This window comes from Aotus nancymaae, unplaced genomic scaffold (assembly GCF_030222135.1).
Source record: "Aotus nancymaae isolate 86718 unplaced genomic scaffold, 86718_ANA_hifiasm-v0.15.2.pri h1tg000040l, whole genome shotgun sequence".
In the NCBI taxonomy this organism is placed as follows: Eukaryota; Metazoa; Chordata; class Mammalia; order Primates; family Aotidae; genus Aotus; species Aotus nancymaae.
The window spans coordinates 3,994,413-4,010,933 of record NW_026988454.1 but is presented as its reverse complement, the minus strand read 5'-3'; the positions used below and the strand labels follow the sequence as shown (position 1 = coordinate 4,010,933).

General features: G+C 41.1%; 1 long non-coding RNA gene across 1 annotated transcript in view; it reads left to right on the top strand.

The window, feature by feature from the left end:
* The window catches only part of LOC135268270 (uncharacterized), a 348,872-nt gene extending 334,239 nt beyond the window's left edge, over window positions 1–14,633 (top strand). The window contains exon 3 of the long non-coding RNA XR_010336538.1: window positions 11,925–14,633. This is a non-coding gene — a long non-coding RNA (uncharacterized LOC135268270). The remainder of the gene's footprint in view (window positions 1–11,924) is intronic.
* The last annotated feature ends 1,888 nt before the right edge of the window (window positions 14,634–16,521 follow it).

Sequence of the window (16,521 nt, the reverse complement as noted above, 5' to 3'; positions counted from 1 at the left end):
GCAGTCTGTAGTCGTTGTTTCAAGCTTGCCCACACCAACACCCCGCAGCCCTTGCCCCCTTGCTCTTTCCTTGTGTTTGTCCAGTTGTTACTCTTCCTCGGTGCAGGCCCCACCATTTGTAAGTCACACCGCTGCTTCTCCCCAGCCACCTCCTCTCCCATGCATACAGATGGTGTCGCCTCTTGCCTTGGGAGAAAAACAGATTGCTATGATTACTGGTGCTACCAGAGGGGTGGTTACCACGTATTAAGTACATCTGTGAGTTTGCGCATTTCCCTTCCTTCACAAAAGGAGGGTCACACACTATGATGCCGAAAAGCACTGGCAATCGCCCTGGTTAAAAATGAAGCCTGCCCCATTTAGAATGGTAAGCTAAGGGTGGGTAACTCCGATGCATTTAAAAGGATATTGTGTTTTGTTAAAAAGACGAAAACAGGCCGGGTGCGGTGGATCATGCTTGTAATCCCAGCACTTTGGGAGGTTGAGGCAGGTGGATCACCTGAGATGAGGAGTTGAAAAGCAGCCTGGCCAACATGTCAAAACCCCGTCTCTATTAAAAATACAAAAAACAGCCAGGTGTGGTGGTGAGCACCTGTAATCCCAGCTACCAGGGAGGCTGAGGCTGGAGATCATTTGAACCCGGGAAGCAGAGGTCATAGTGAGCCGAGATCATGACACTGCAGTCTGGCCAGGGAGACAGAGCAAGACTCTGTCTCAAAAAAAAAAAAAAAAAGAAAGAAAAGAAAAAAGAAAAAACTCACAGTGAAGTTATCATACCCCAGAAGGAGCTGTTTATAGAAGAAACTGAAGAATAGAGGTCCTGGGTCCCTTAGGTAGGAAATATAGGACTCTGTCCCTGGGGTTGATTTTGTAGTGAGACTTTGCCCATGAACTGCAGGATCTGCCACAGGTCCAGGAGACTAAGAGGGTTTTGGAAAATGGTTCTGGTTCAGCAGCTGTGGCAGTAGTTGGAGAAAATATCTAAGCCTATGTCCTCAGGCCTGACTGTCAGAAACAGAACGGTCGTTAGACTGGGTGCCACCTCTGGCTGAGTCTCCTGGCGCCTCTGCTCAGAAAGCTGCAATTTCTGAGTTCCTGAGCCTCACACCCATGTAGTCACACCCTGCAGTTAGGATCAAATGCCTTCCGGCTCTTCACACCTTTGAAACCTCGGGGAACTTAAGGTCCTAACAGCATGAGTAGGAGCCTTTTTCATTCACATCATGAGGAAATTAAAGGAACAAAAATTTGATCTAAGGTTCTCAGGAAGGACTGGCTGCTAATAATTCACTCTGCAGGGGAAAAAAAAGCTTTGTGGTAGTTTATCCTGTGTCAATTAGGTAAACTGGAAGTCTGTTACCTGGAATACCCTCTCTAGGTTAGTAGAGGCTGAAAGAGGAATGTGTGTAGAAGATTGCAGGCAGAAGTGAAGTGAAGCTGCAGCTGCGATTCTCTGAAGTTGTCTTGGCAACAGAGTGACAGCCAGGCCGAGACCCACAGCTCCTGCGCTCACTCTCTGCCTGTTCTTATTCTCAGCTGCTGACCTTGCTAGTCCATAGCAGACCTGGGACAACCACCAAATGCTTGGCTATAGAACTGCAGAAATAGTACCTATAGAGAAGCACCAGCTTCCAGAAACTTCTCTAGCTCCCTTTATGGTCCCACTCTGGCACCTGGAAGTGCTCAGCTTTTGAAAAGTACATGAAGGGCTTTTCCCCAAACCTTGAGTCTGTGATGGGAATCGCATGCCTGGCACTGCAAGGGCACCATGGCCAGGGCTATATTCTTCTGCAGCCCCGGATGCCCTCACTCTGATGGGCACACCGTGATGATGCTTTAAACTCTCTCCATCTCATTGCCAGCCCTATCCCTGCTTCCTCCGGGCCTTGAGATGTCCAGGTATTCCCTTGACCCCAGGTACACTTACACAAATGTATGGCCCTGAGATCCTTCGGAAGAGGACTGGGTGTCATGGCAGAAGATGCTTGCCATGGTATTTCAGAACACTTCATCCACTCAGAATCCCTGCGTTCATGATGGAACCCTGACTGGTGTGCACCTTGGATGGTAGACTTTGGACTTGTTATGGACTGAAAATTTGTGTCTCTCCAAAATTCATACATGAAAGCTTTAGCCCCCAATGAGATGGTATTAGAAGGTGAGGTATTTTCAGAGGTAATTGAGTTTAGATGAAGCCATGAGAGTGGGGCTCCCACGATGGGATTAGTGTCCTTATAAGAAGAAGAAGAGAGAGGAGAACTGTCTTTCTTGCTGTGAGGACATAGGACCAGAAAGAGGATCCTCACTGAGAAACTGAATCGGCCAGCACCGTGCTCTCGGACCTCCAGACTTCCGATCTGTGAAAAATAAATGTCTGCTCTTTAAGACACCCAGTCTATGGGGATTTGTTATAGCAGCCTGAATAGACTAAGGCAGGATTGCTCATTGGGAACCTAGGAACTTGTGTACGTACAAATTACTTACACTAATGTAAGCGGGAACTAATGGAGTGGGAACTTGGCTCAGCTTCCTTGATTTTCATGCCAGTTGTTGAGGCCAGCTTCTCCTCTGCCACCATTGCTGGTCCATTTCAGACAGCGAAAGGAAATAGGATTATGCCAGCTTAGAATCCACCTGAGATGCTAAGAAGCATTTGATAAGGGATCAGCAAACTCTGGTTCATGGGGCTCCCACTCACTTTTGTAAATAAAGTTTAGAGGAACACAGCCACGCTCATTAGCCTGTGTATTATCTACGGCCACTTTTGTGTCACCACAGCAGAGCTGAGCAGTTGCGACACAGACCACATGGCTTGCAAATCCCCGAATATTTACTACCTGGCCCTTTAAGAAAAAGTTGACTGACTCCTAATCTGCTGACTTTTAGTTATATTAAGTCTCATATTTGTCTTTTTAGGTCATAAGCATTCATTAAAATATTAGCTATTTTCTTCTTATTTTTCTGGTAGCTGCCTCTTCCTTTCCTGCTCTGTCAAAGAAGTAATTTTGTGTATCTCATGATTCCTTGGAGGGATTTTTTACTTTTAATAATTCAGTTTATTTGGTTGTGTTGTGGCCTCAGCTCTCTGATCTATCTAAAAAAATTAGGATTTTATAGATTATGGGCTTTTTGTCATTATTAGGGCAGGAGTGATTTTTCTCATGACTTTCTATATCCTAATTAGGAATGAAACACCAGAAAACTAAGTTCTAGATTATTAGTATTAATAACTATTAACATCACAAAGATGTATCCATTAAGAACTTTCAGCACATCTCTCGACATATCTTCTCTCTTTTGTCATATATTAAAAATGTAAAGATGAGACTTTTCTGACCCAGATTGTAGATGGCTTAGGTATGGGCACCGTCTCAGTCTGTTTTTCCCGTCACCTTCTCTTATGAGCTGTACTCCCACTTACAGGACCAATACCAGAGTGAGAAACTCTCACTGTGCTTGGATGCAAGCCTTGGTTGATAAAGCCAATGATTTTCTTTCCTCTTTCAGTGAATAAACAGTGGAACGTTTGTGTTATTTTTGTGCCATAAGCTTATCCATTTAACTTTTAAAAAATTTTCCAAGTGCAGTTACATTTCTTTTCTCTGGGATTTAACCATTCCAGGGGCACGTTTGCTTTCTAATGCTAGTGGAGAAAAGCACCACAGTGAGAGATGATGGCTCTTCCAGATGTCATTAACTCTCCAAAGAGAGTATACCACTTCTATAAATTTATCTTTATCTATATAAATCTTAATAGTTATTATCTATATAGATATATTTATTAATATTAATAACAAATATATCAATTATTTATTATTAATATTACTATTTATTAATTATTTTATTTTATTTATTAAAATAATTATTACTAGTATTAATTATTAATATTAATTTATATTAATATTTATAGTAATATATTTATATTGATTTTGTTATATAATATTATATTTAATATTAATATATTAATATAAATGAATATTATTTATATTTAAATAATATATAAATATATATTTATCTATATCCTATAAATTTAGCATCAAGTGGCTCAGCTTGACGGTTGCAACAGCAACATAGCAAAACCATGTAGGAGGCACTTCCCAGGAAAAAAGGATAAGCTCAGATCAGCTGTCAGTCAGTATTGACACTGTGACCTGGTGTCACTACCCCATCATTTGACACTTCGAGGAGGATGACACACCTTGGGCATGGGGATCTCTTGCCATAGCCAGTGATGGCAGCTTCATAAGTAGCTTCTTGGATAGGTCAATAGATAAAGTGATTGCTTTACAGAATTGAGGCCTTTTAAAATTAACTCTCCCAACTCTCTGTACAAGGATACTAATAAATATTTTGTTTACATTGTTTTCATTTGTTCAAGACTAATTTTATGTGAAACTGTTGAAACATCAACAAATCAGCTTCATTAGTGTTTTTTAATGATTACCGGAGCCCCTGAGCCAATCCTATTTTCCTCTAGAAACCAAACGTCCAACAGTAGCTTCCATTGAGGCAGGTAAGGAGCTAGGGGCTGAAACTCTCTGAGTAGTGAAAGTCAGGGTTCACAGGCGTAGTAGCTTTGTTGGGGCAGGACAAATGCCAGGCATCCGTGACTTCATCCTAAAAAATGTGCTTCTTCTTGTGAGTGTTTTTTTTCCCCCTCAGTGTGAAAAGTTCACAACAGTTTTATTTTTTGGGAAATAAAAATGTGTAAAATGTTTTATATAAAGAAATATTTCAAATATCCCTCGGAGCAGAAGTCTCCAACCACCAGGCTGTGAACAGCTGCCAGTCCTATGGCCTGTTAGAAACCAGACCACACAGCGGAGGTGAGCAGCGGGCCAGCGAGCAAGACTGCTGGAGCCCCGCCTGCTGTCAGATCAGTGGCAGCATTAGATTCTCACAGGAGCGCAAACCCTGTCGTGAACTGTGCATGTGAAGGATCCGGGTTGCATGCTCCTTGTTAGAATCTGAGGTGGAATAGTTTCGTCCCAAAACCACTTCTAACATGGTTTGGCTGTGTTCCCACCCAGATCTCATCTTGAACTGGAGCTCTCATAATCCCCATGTGTCATGGGAGGGACCTGGTGGGAGGTAATTGAATCATGGGGCCGGTTTTCTTGTGTTGTTCTTGCGTTATTGTGACAGTGAATAAGTCTCACGAGATCTGAGAGTTTTATAAAGGGCGGTTCTCCTGAACACGCTCTCTTGCCTGCTGCCATGCAAGATGTGACTTCGCTCCTCCTTTGCCTCCTGCCATGATTGTGAGGCCTCCCCAGCCATATGGAACTGTGAGTCCATTAAACCTCTTTTTCTTTATAAATTACCCGATCTCAGCTATTTCTTCATAGTAGCATGAAAATGGACTAATACAACCCCCTACCCTGGTCTGTGGATAAATTGTCTTCCATGAAACTGGTCCCTGGTGCCAAACAGCTTGGGGACCACTGTCTCAGAGGATAGAGAATAAAGTAAGCACTCACATTCATCATCCAGATTTAAAGAAAGTATGACGTCTCCCTCGCATTTGCTTCAGGTCATTTTCTGAAATGAAAGCTTTCTAACAGAATAGCAGCCCACTTTTCTCACCAGGCTGGAATCTGTGGCACCCACGCTCCTGGATAGATGACCTCTTCCTGAGCTTGCATCGCATGAGTCCTTCCTCTGTTTCCCCTGACTTCCTTGCCTTCCCCTCCAGGCTCCTCCTTAACTCTTGCTCGTGCTCAGCATCTGCAAACTTTTACTCTGTGTCTTTCAGAAACCCAACTGTTCCTTTTCCACTTCCCTTGGGATGGGATCCAGGGCCACCTATGTGCTTGCAAAGTCTATTTCTGAAAAGCTCTTTACCTTCCTTGAACTTTTACATTTTTCAGTTCATACGTTTTGTCTGTAACACAGTCAACCCCATCCCCCAGAATTGCCTACTTAATTCTCAATAGCACAACCCACACGCATCTAGGTGGGAATGTTTTAGTTGTATTCATTAATTATTACTGCTATGTAATATTCTACTGCGTAAGTACAGCACACTTCTGTTGGCAGGTGTTACATGTTTGGGTATTAGGAACTATGCTGTTATAAATATTACATCCATCTCTTGTTGCTCATATGTAAATTTCTTGAAAATAGAATGACAACTTAGAAGGTATGTATTTTCTTTCTTTTTTTTCTTTTTTGAGACGGAGTTTCGCTCTTGTTACCCAGGCTGGAATGCAATGGCGCAATCTCGGCTCACCGCAACCTCCGCCTCCTGGGTTGAGGCAATTCTCCTGCCTCAGCCTCCTGAGTAGCTGGGATTACAGGCACGCACCACTGTGCCCAGCTAATTTTTTTATGTTTAGTAGAGACGGGGTTTCACCATGTTGACCAGGATGGTCTCGATCTCTTGACCTCGTGATCCACCCGCCTCGGCCTCCCAAAGTGCTGGGATTACAGGCGTGAGCCACCGCGCCCGGCCCTGTATTTTCTAAATTTTACTAGATGCTGCCAGAATCTTTCTCAAAGTGGTTTATCCCCCAACCCTTAATATTGGCAGAGTTTTAAATATTCACTTATCTGACATATAAAATATTATTGGCCTTTCCCGTTTCCTACTCTATAAAGTTTCTGAGTCAGTCTTTTGTTTATTTTTCATTGGATTGTATGTATTTTCTGTTGATTTGTAGGATACACATGCATATACATATGCATATACATGCATATGATATGTATATCTATATACAAACGTGTTTGTGTGTATATACATTGTGTATATATGTATTCTAAATTCTGATCCTTTATGGATTATATGTATTGTAAATATCTCTGAGTTTATGGCTTTCTTTTATACTATATTTTGATGGACCAAAGTTTTTTATTTTACCATAGTCAAATTTAGAAACCTTTTTCTTCATGTTTCATACTGTTTTTCCAATATGTTAAAGAAATCACTTAGTACATGACGATATTTTAAAAATTACTTACTTTGTCTTCTAAGTTTTCAAGTTTTGCCTTTCACCTTTAATCTTCAATCTGCCTCAGAAGTGATTCTTGTATTTGGTGTTATATAGGAAAAAGGATAGTCCTTTCCATTAGCTGTGAATAATCAAGGGCTCTCCAGCGAATTTTGAATAAGCTATTCTCCCTTCCCACCATAGTCAGTAATGACCTTTCTAAGTCAAGAATCCATATGTGTGGCTATTTCTCTTTTTTCAGCTCGTTTGTTTAGCCCTGCAACACCACCACATTTGTAACTACCCTAGTTTAATGGCTTTTGGTGACTGATAATCATCATTTTTTCTTCTACTCTTCAGACTGTCTTGGCACTTCTCTCTCTCATGCACATTTTAGAATCAGCACATCAAATTCAATAAAATTTCTGTTGGAATTTCCATTAGAATTTGGCAGAACTTAAACCTGCCCAAACAAGAGTTTGGCAATTAAATTACTTCAATAAAATTTTATGATTTTCTTTATTAAGACATGCCTATCTTTTGCTTAGATTTAGTCTTTGGTTACTAAAGATGGGCTTTAATGGAGTTGGCTGTTGTAAACTGTAGTTTCCATATGTGCATATAGAGAATGTATGTTCTTCAATTGTTGACTGCACTATTGTAGAGATATTGCCAGCAGATGAGTTTGGTAACTGTATGGCTTCTGTTTTCTGTATCCCCTAAGATTTTCTGTTTATTTGATCTACTTCGAGTACTGTATTCAAATCTTCTACTATAATGACGGACATTTACAATTTTGCTTTTCTTCACTCAATGTATTTGAAACTAAGTTTTCAGATACATGGAAGTTCAGAAAAAAACATGAATCTAAATTTTGGTTATTATGTAAAAACAGCTTTAAATATTTAGTGGCTTTGCTTTAAAAATTATTTTCCCAGATAGTAATATAATGTTATCAGTTTATTTTTAGTTATCTTCCGTATATGTATTTTTCTGCATTTTAACTTACAATATTTATCTGTCCTTGTATTTAAGTTATTTTACAAACAACATTGATATAGTGTGGCATGTGTCCCCACCCAAATCTCACCTTGAATTGCAATTCCCATAATCTGCACATGTCATGGGAGGGTTCCAGTGGAAGGTAATTGAATCATGGGAGCAGTTACCCTCATGCTGTTCTCATGATAGTGAGTTCTACAACATCTGATAATTTTATAAAGGGTTCTCCTTCTTTTGCTTGGTGTCTGTCCTTCCTGATGCCATATGAAGAAGGATGTGTTTGCTTCCCCTTCTGCCATGATTGTAAGTTTCCTGAGGTCTTCCCAGCCATGCTGAACTGTGAGTCAATTAAACCCCTTTCCTTTATAATTAGCCAGTCCTGAGTTGTCTTTATTAGCAGTGTGAGAATGGACTAATATAGTAAATTGGCACTGGGTAGTGGGGCAGTGCTACAGAAAAATGTGGGGAAGTTCAGAATTTTCTAGAGCCTTGGAGGGCTCTGAAGACAGGAAGATGTGGGAAAGTTTGGAACTTCTTGGAGACTTGTTGAATGACTTTGCCAAAGCTGCTGATAGTGATATAGACAATAAAGTTCAGGCTGAGGTGGTCTCAGCTGGAAATGAGGAACTTCTTGGGAACTGGAATAAAGGTTACACTTGCTATGCAAAGAGACTGGCAGCATTTATCTTGAACTTGAGAGAGGTGATTTAGGGTATCTGGCAGATTAAATTTCTAAGCAGCAAAGTGTTCAAGAGGAAGCAGAGTGTAAAAGTTTGGAAAATTTTCAGCCTGATGATGTAATAGAAAAGAAAATTCCATTTTCTGGGGAGAAATTCAAGCCAACTGCAGAAATTTGCATAACTAACAAGGAACCAGTGTTCCTCACCATGACAATGGGAAAAATGTCTCCAGGGCATGCCTGAGACCTTAAAGGATCCCCTCCCATTATAGGCCTGGAGGCTTAGGAGGGAATAATGGTTTCATGGGCCAGGTACTGCTCTATGAAACCTTGGGACATGGTGCCCCGAATCACAGCTGCTTCAGCTTCAGCTGTGTCTAAAAGGGCCAATGTGCAGCTCAGGCTGTTGCTTCAGAGACTACAAGCTCCAAGACTTGGCAGCTTACACATGGTGTTGGGCCTATTGGTGCACAGAAGTCAAGAACTGAGGTTTGGGATCCTCCAGCTAGATTTCAGATTTCAGAAGATATATGGAAACACCTAAATGTCCAGGCAGAAGTTTGCTTCAGGGGTGGAGCCCTCATGGAGAACCTCTGCTAAGGCAGTGTGGAAGGGAAATGTGGTGTCAGAGCCCCTACACAGAGTCCCCACTGGGGCACTACTGACTGGAGCTGTAAGAAGAGGGCCACCATCCTCCATGCCCCAGCATGGTAGATCCACTGACAGCTTGCATCATGCATCTGGAAAAGTTGCAGACCCTCAATACCAGCCCATGAAAGCAGCTGGGAGTGGAGGCTGTACCCTGCACAGCCACAGGGGTGGAGTTGCCCAAAGCCGTAGAAGCCCACCTCTTGTATCAGCATGCCCTGGATGTGAGACATGGAGTCAAAAGAGATAAAAGTTTAAGATTTGACTGTCCCTCTGGATTTCAGACTTGCATCAAGTCTGTAGTTTCATTTTGACCGATTTCTCACATTTGGAACAGGTGCATTTACTCAATGCCTGTATCTAGAAAGTAACTAACTTCCTTTTGATTTTAGGCTTATAGGCAGATAGGACTTGTCTCAGATGAGACTTTGGATTTGGCCTTTTGAGTCAATGCTGGAATGAGTTAATACTTTGGGGGACTGTTGGAAGGACGTGATTGTGTTTTGAAATGTGAAGACATGGGATTTGGGAGGGGCCAGTAGTAGGATGATATATTTTGGCTCTATATCCCCACTCAAATCTCACCTTAAATTGTAGTTCCCATAATCCCCATGTGTCATAGGAGGAACCCAGTGGGAGGTAATTGAATCATGGAGGCAGTTGCCCTCATGCTGATCTCATGATGGTGAGTGAGTTCTCATGAGATCTGATGGTTTTATAAGGGGCTTTTCCACCTTTTGCTTGGCATTTCTTCCTGCTACCATGTGAAGAAGGACATGTTTGCTTCTCCTTGCACCATGATTGTAAGTTTCCTGAGGCTTCCCAAGTCATGCCGAACTGTGAGTCAATTAAACCTCTTTCCTTTATAAATTACCCAATCTCAGGTATGTCTTTATTGCAGCATGAGAACGGACTAATATAAGTATTCAGCTTGATTTTTTTAAAATCAAGTATGATATATCTGTCTCCAAATTTTTTTTTTTAATTATATAATGGGCCAGGTGCTGAGATTGTCATGGCCAAGCACATGTAACCTGCAGGCTCAGCTCCCTTCCTGCCTTTTGCTCACTCTTTCGAGCTACACCAGCTTTCTCATGTTTCCTGGAACCCATCAGACCAGCCTGCACTTCAGGGGCTCTGTGCATCTTGTTTTTTGCAATGTCTTTGCAAAAAAGTAACTTAGCCAGGGTTTCTGGAATAGAAGTAATAGCTGCTCCCATTCTCTGGTATGCAAAATAAGACCATTTGTAGGCACTCATGGTCTAGGTTTTGCTATCTTTTATAAACACCTGCACTCCGATTTGAAATGTCAACTCCAACGTCATCCTGTCTTTCCAATGTCTCTTTTGCCACTCTCCCCAAATATCTGCACGATTCACTCTCTCATCTGCTTTAGACCTTTACCCAAATTTCACATTCTCAGTGAGGCTTTCCATAGTGAACCTACATAAAATTTCTTATTTTTTATTTGAGACAGAATCTTGCTCTGTCACCCAGGCTGGAGTGCAGTGGCATGATCTCTGCTCACTGCAGCCTCTACCTCCCAGGTTCAAGTAATTCTCCTGCCTCAGCCTCCCAAGTAGCTGGGATTACAGGCGAGCACCACCATGCCTGGTTACTTTTTGTATTTTTAGTAGAGATGGGGTTTCACCATGTTGTCCAGGCTGGTCTCGAACTCCTGGCCTCAGGTGATCCACCCATCTTGGCCTCCCAAAGTGCTGGGATTATAGGCATGAGTCACCATCCCTGGCCATAAAATTTCACACCACTGAACATTTCCTGTTTTCTGGTTCCTAGTTTGTTCTAGCATCTACGGCCTGCCATGCATTTTCTGTCCTGCTTTATGTTTTGTGCTATGCAACTTTCCCACTAGAATGCACACTCTTTGAAGGAAGGATGTTTTGTCTCTTTTACTCTCTGCTATTTTAAATTATTAGAACAGAGCATAATACATGGACAATGATTGATAAGTATTTGTTACATTACTAAAATAAATTAATAGATCATTTTGATTCCCACAATATAATAGATAAGTATTGTTCTCAATTATTAGGTGAGACTCAAAGTTTAGAGATTGTCATGACTTGCTTACTCTGATAACAGCATACCTGGCATTGAAACTCAGACTATATAACTTTGAAAGCTCTAGTTTTTTACTTTTTTTTCCTCCAGAAAAGGCAAAGATAATACCTTAAACTTATTAGATGTTCACTAGGTTCTGGTTGATGATAAGAGTTTAGGTATCTGTATTTTCATTTTTAATGATTTTTAAGCTTTCTTCATATCTCATTTATTTCACTTAAATGTTGGTGTCTTCCCTGAGAAAGAGACAATAATTTAATTGCTATTTGGTTTCCATTCCAAATTATGTGTTCTTTTCCAAGTAAGAAAGATAAATACCTTTCCACTGCCATTCTCTGAAATTTGCACCAAGAAGTCAATACAAGATTTATTTGAGGTGCCTTGACCTTGGTGTGGCCATCATAAACAGGTTTTGCATTTCTAATTTCCCCCAAATCTTTAGTGACTGATTTCTGCAAGACGGCCAAATCTCTGTGGCTTCCTCTGTGTACCAAGAGTTAGATTACTTTATTAAACATTTGAGTTACTGAGTAAAGTCTTTCTTTCCTCCATTTATTTAGTGTCATCTTCTTCCACCTTTCCAGGTTTCTGTGAATGGATTTTCCACAACTATGAAGCATTGGGAAGCCAAGGAGCCTGGTCCATGATTGATTAGGACTGCCGCCATATATAAGCCTGAAAATTTGTTCCCATGACAAGATAAGCACAGACAAGAGACTCGATCAGTGTCAGCAGCTGCCTCATGTTAAGACATGCATTTTGGGCAACAGTTCTAAAAATGGCTGACGGCTTTAGCAGAAAGAATACCTCACATGTTCTCCTAGAGCAGGGGGTGCACTCTTGATGAAAGCTGAGTGACTTTTTAGATAAGAGTGCTATGTCTGATTGCTATTAAAATGTCACCCTTGGTAATGACATTATAGGGCTCGTTCATCAAAACAAGGTATTAGTGCCTGCCACCCACATGGCCAATTGGAATCCAGACATCTATTGATGAGGGTGCTGTGGCGCTGGGGCTACAGGCTTTGAGACAGATGGCCCATTTACTAGATACACACACTTCCTTTGCCGCTGCAAAAAGAATGGCCTCAGAAAGGCATTCTGTTATTTGATTCATGAGTCTTGGCGGTAAGACGGGCTTGTAGATGCACTGTCATGCAGTAGTTTCTATCATGTTTCTGAAGTTAAATGTAATTATTTTAAAAATCTGATGTTTATTAAATGTTAGCTATTTCAATAAGAGGAGTTGCTATGAAAAGAAGTCATGATGATCATGCATATAACATCAATTCCTGTTACATGTTAAAGACCAGGAAGAACAAAAAGATTTTCAGCAAACGTTTTTATAACTAACAAAAATATCAGCTCATTATGGCCTGAATCAGGAAAAATTCCCCATTCCCCATTATACTTCCTACCACTTCCTCTTCTCCTCATTGAGGGGGATGGTTAAAAATATCTAAAAACCATTAAAAGATGAACCTTATTTTCCCTTATAAAGAAATGCCTCTTTTTGAAACATTTTTGTTCTCACAATCATGAAGTTCTTTAAGAGCACAAATTATTCTCCCATATCGCTTGAATGGAGAGAGAAATACTGCCCTGTGTGCTTAAAATGTCTTCTTTTACTAGGACTGAGTGTGCTTTTCAACTGGGCATTGTGCCTAGCTCATTGTAAGTATTTATTAATCTTTTTTTTTAATTGAAGCTCTTATTCTAGGCCCTTCAGAGATAATGGGACCACGTGTTCTTTTATCAAAATGATTCTGCCTCTTAGGTAACTTAGCTAGGGTTTCTGGAGTAGAAGTAATAGATGCTTCCATTCTCTGGTATGCAAAATGAGACCATTTCTAGGCAGTCACAGTCCAGGTTCCTCTATCTTTTATAAACACCTGCACTCTTATTTGAAATGTCAACTCCAATGTCATACCCTAGAAACTTCAGAATAACTCCCTCTATGCTTTCTTAAAAATGCAGCTAATGGCAATTTTCTTTCTCTGGTGAGGGATCTTTAGAAACATAGAGGCAAATAACAAGTGACTTGAGTTGACAAATCATTGCAATGGAAAGCATAGAGAATTTCTAACACAAACTTTTAGATTTCTTTTTTAAACACATCAGGGGATGTGCCACGAGCTGGAGCTGTTGGGCTGGCTACTTAACCTTCTTGAGTCTCAGATTTACGCTCTGTGAACTCAGATTAATAGGATTTATCCTACCTCACATAGTTATGAATATTAATGCCTACCATTTATTTGCTGTTGGGGAATCTACAATAATGAAAATTCAGTGACCAAAATGACCAGACAAGAAATTGATTCTTGGGCTGAACAATTAATATTAAGCTTGTTCTTATCACTTTGCCTTTATGTAGCATAGTTGGAGATGGCTTCTTTTCTATATTCTTTTAAAATTCAAAATAATAAAAGAGGCTTTCTGTGGTGAGATTAGCATTCTGCTTATGTGCTGTGACTGTTTGCTGCAGTTTATTTTGCCTTCTTTGGAAAACAAATAATGAACTAATTTGTTACTTACTAGTGACAAATGAACTGGCAGGTGTATCAAGCAGTAAACCATGGTGCCCTGCACATTTACATATAGAAACACTATACTAGGAATCAGTAAGACTTAAGCCCCAAATGCAGATCTCATTGGAATATAACTGACAGTATGAGACATCTATTAAACAATGTGTGACGTACAGTTACTCCAGGGGGATGCTGAAGGGTAAGATGCTTCCAGAATCTTGCTGACACTGAACACAGACTGAACTGGGAAGTGAGTGATGGGCATGAGGGCAAAGAGCATGTTGAGCAGGCAGATGCTGGGTGGGTTGGGTAGCTTTGGCTCCCTGGGAGTCGCTGGAGTTCTTCCCCTTGAGAAATTTTGTGATAGAAGGCACCGTTGGGCCTCCTAAAATTAGGGACCAAACGTGCAATTGAATTGACTTGGAGAGAACATGTGGAGCTTCTTTTCAGCTCTCAGTGTATTCGTGTGGGTAACCTGATGAGAAGAAAGAGAAGGTGGATCATTTCGATGCATCCAGAGAGGAACTACCTCTTCCTTCACCCGTCACCCCCTGCTCTCCTCCAACTTGGCTTCTTACCAATTGGTGATTCCTCTTTATTTCCCTCGCACATCCGTTACATCTGCCCTCATCTGATGAATATCGCTGGCACTGAGGCATTTTCTACCTGTGATACATGGCCCTAGGTCTTTGCGATGGCCTCCCCACCTTCAATTTGGCCTCATGCACTTCAAGCACACCCCTGATTTGAGGCACTAATCTGTTCCAAAGCCCTTAGTAGGTCTCAAGTAAAGAATATGTAGTCCAGAGGCCAGGTGCAGTGGCTCAGACCTGTAATCCCAGGACTTTGGGAGGCTGAGGCAGGAGATTCACTTGAGCCCAGGAGTTCCAGACCAGCCTGGGCAACATAACAAGACCAAATCTCTAGAAAAAATTTTAAAAATCAGTCAGGCCTGGTGGCACACACCTGTGATCTCAGCTACCTGGGAGGCTGTGATGGAAGGATTGCTTGAGTTTAGGAGGTTGAGACTGAAGTGAGCTATAGTTATACCACTGTACTCCAACCTGGGTGAGAGAGTGAACCCAATATCAAAAGAAACACAGAAAAAAAGAAAAGAAAAAGAAGGAGGAGGAGGAGGAGGAGAATAATAATAATAAGAAGCAGTGATCCAAACTCTCTACTTTCACTTGATCTCAGCCAAAAGGCCAAGAAGCAATACTCTCTGCTTTCATATTCCCAACCCTCAATGACCTGGGCCCCTCTCCTTGTCTAAATCTTATTTTCATTCCCCTTAGGGGCTCTTTGTGCCACATGAGTGGAGCCATTTCTTGTTGCTTGTTTTGGCTCCTCATTCTGCACACTCCTAGATGTGTGTGGCATGTACTGTGAGCTTCTGTTACAGTTTATTTTAAATTATTTGGAAATTAAGAGAAAGATCTCTTCCATGATTGTATTAATTCAATCCACTCTAACTCACTGGCTTTTCCTGGAGGTTCCCCCTGACTTTCCACCTAAAATCTCTCCCCCAGTCCTCAGACCCAACATCAGTGCTGCCTCTTCTCTCACTTCCTTTATCCTCTACCCTCCTCTGCCCAAAATGAAAGCAGCCCTCCTTCTCCAAATCCCCATGATGGTTTAACTCTAGGTTTTTAAGGCAAAACATATTTTACCATTTATTTTAGAATTGTATGCACTTGTCATATTTCCTTTCAGAGAATAAACTCTTGGTGGTCAAGGTCCGTCTCTAATTTTTTGTGTTCCTCTTTCAGTTAATTACATACAGTTGGCACTAGCTAAATATTTGTTGAATAAAAGTGTTGCCATTTTGCTTTTCCATGTTCTGATTTGGAAATGCCAGAGTGCATGGGTATATGCAGTTCATTTTCACAAAGCTCTGTGCTTTTAAATTCTGACCTGAAACAGAAGTTAAGATGATGATATTATAGAATATTCATATACTTATGTTATAATATCTTGGACCCAAAACAGCTCCTTAAATGGCTTAGCTGACTAAATGGATTGCCTTTGTTTTAAGGATCATTTAAATATAATCTTCCTCCCCTCAAATTATTTCAATCACTGTGAGCTTTTGCTGACCTACTTTTGAACTAAAGGAGGAAACCTTTTGAGAGCCAACGTTTGTTACTGCAGATGAGACAATAGTGTTGTCATAGTTATAGGCTACTGTAGGTCATTTCCCCCACAAAATCCAAATTAAGAAAGAAGATTGAAATTGTTTCACACATCTGCTCTTGAGGTTCAAGAGGTCTCCCACACAAATAACACACATAACATACCTCTTTTATGTCTGCATTCTGAACTGACAAAGGAATAAAACCCAGAAGTTAGCCAGCTGGGAGAACAGAATATTCCTTTTATTATTAATGAATCAGTGATGGAGAAGGGGATTCCATGCATGGACAAGTGGTATTCAGGTATCAGAATCACTGACTGAGATGAATTGATTACCTACTCACCAAAAGTGTTGGACCCAGGCAGGTGTCTACTGACAAGGTTGGCACATGGGTTCCAAACACTTGGCCTGGAGAAACCAAGAAGGGACCTTGTCCGTGGTGGGCCAGCAGCTACACTCAGAAGGGAGAGTGGCGTGGCTGGCTGATTCACCTCATCTATCTTCCCAAACAGCAGTCAG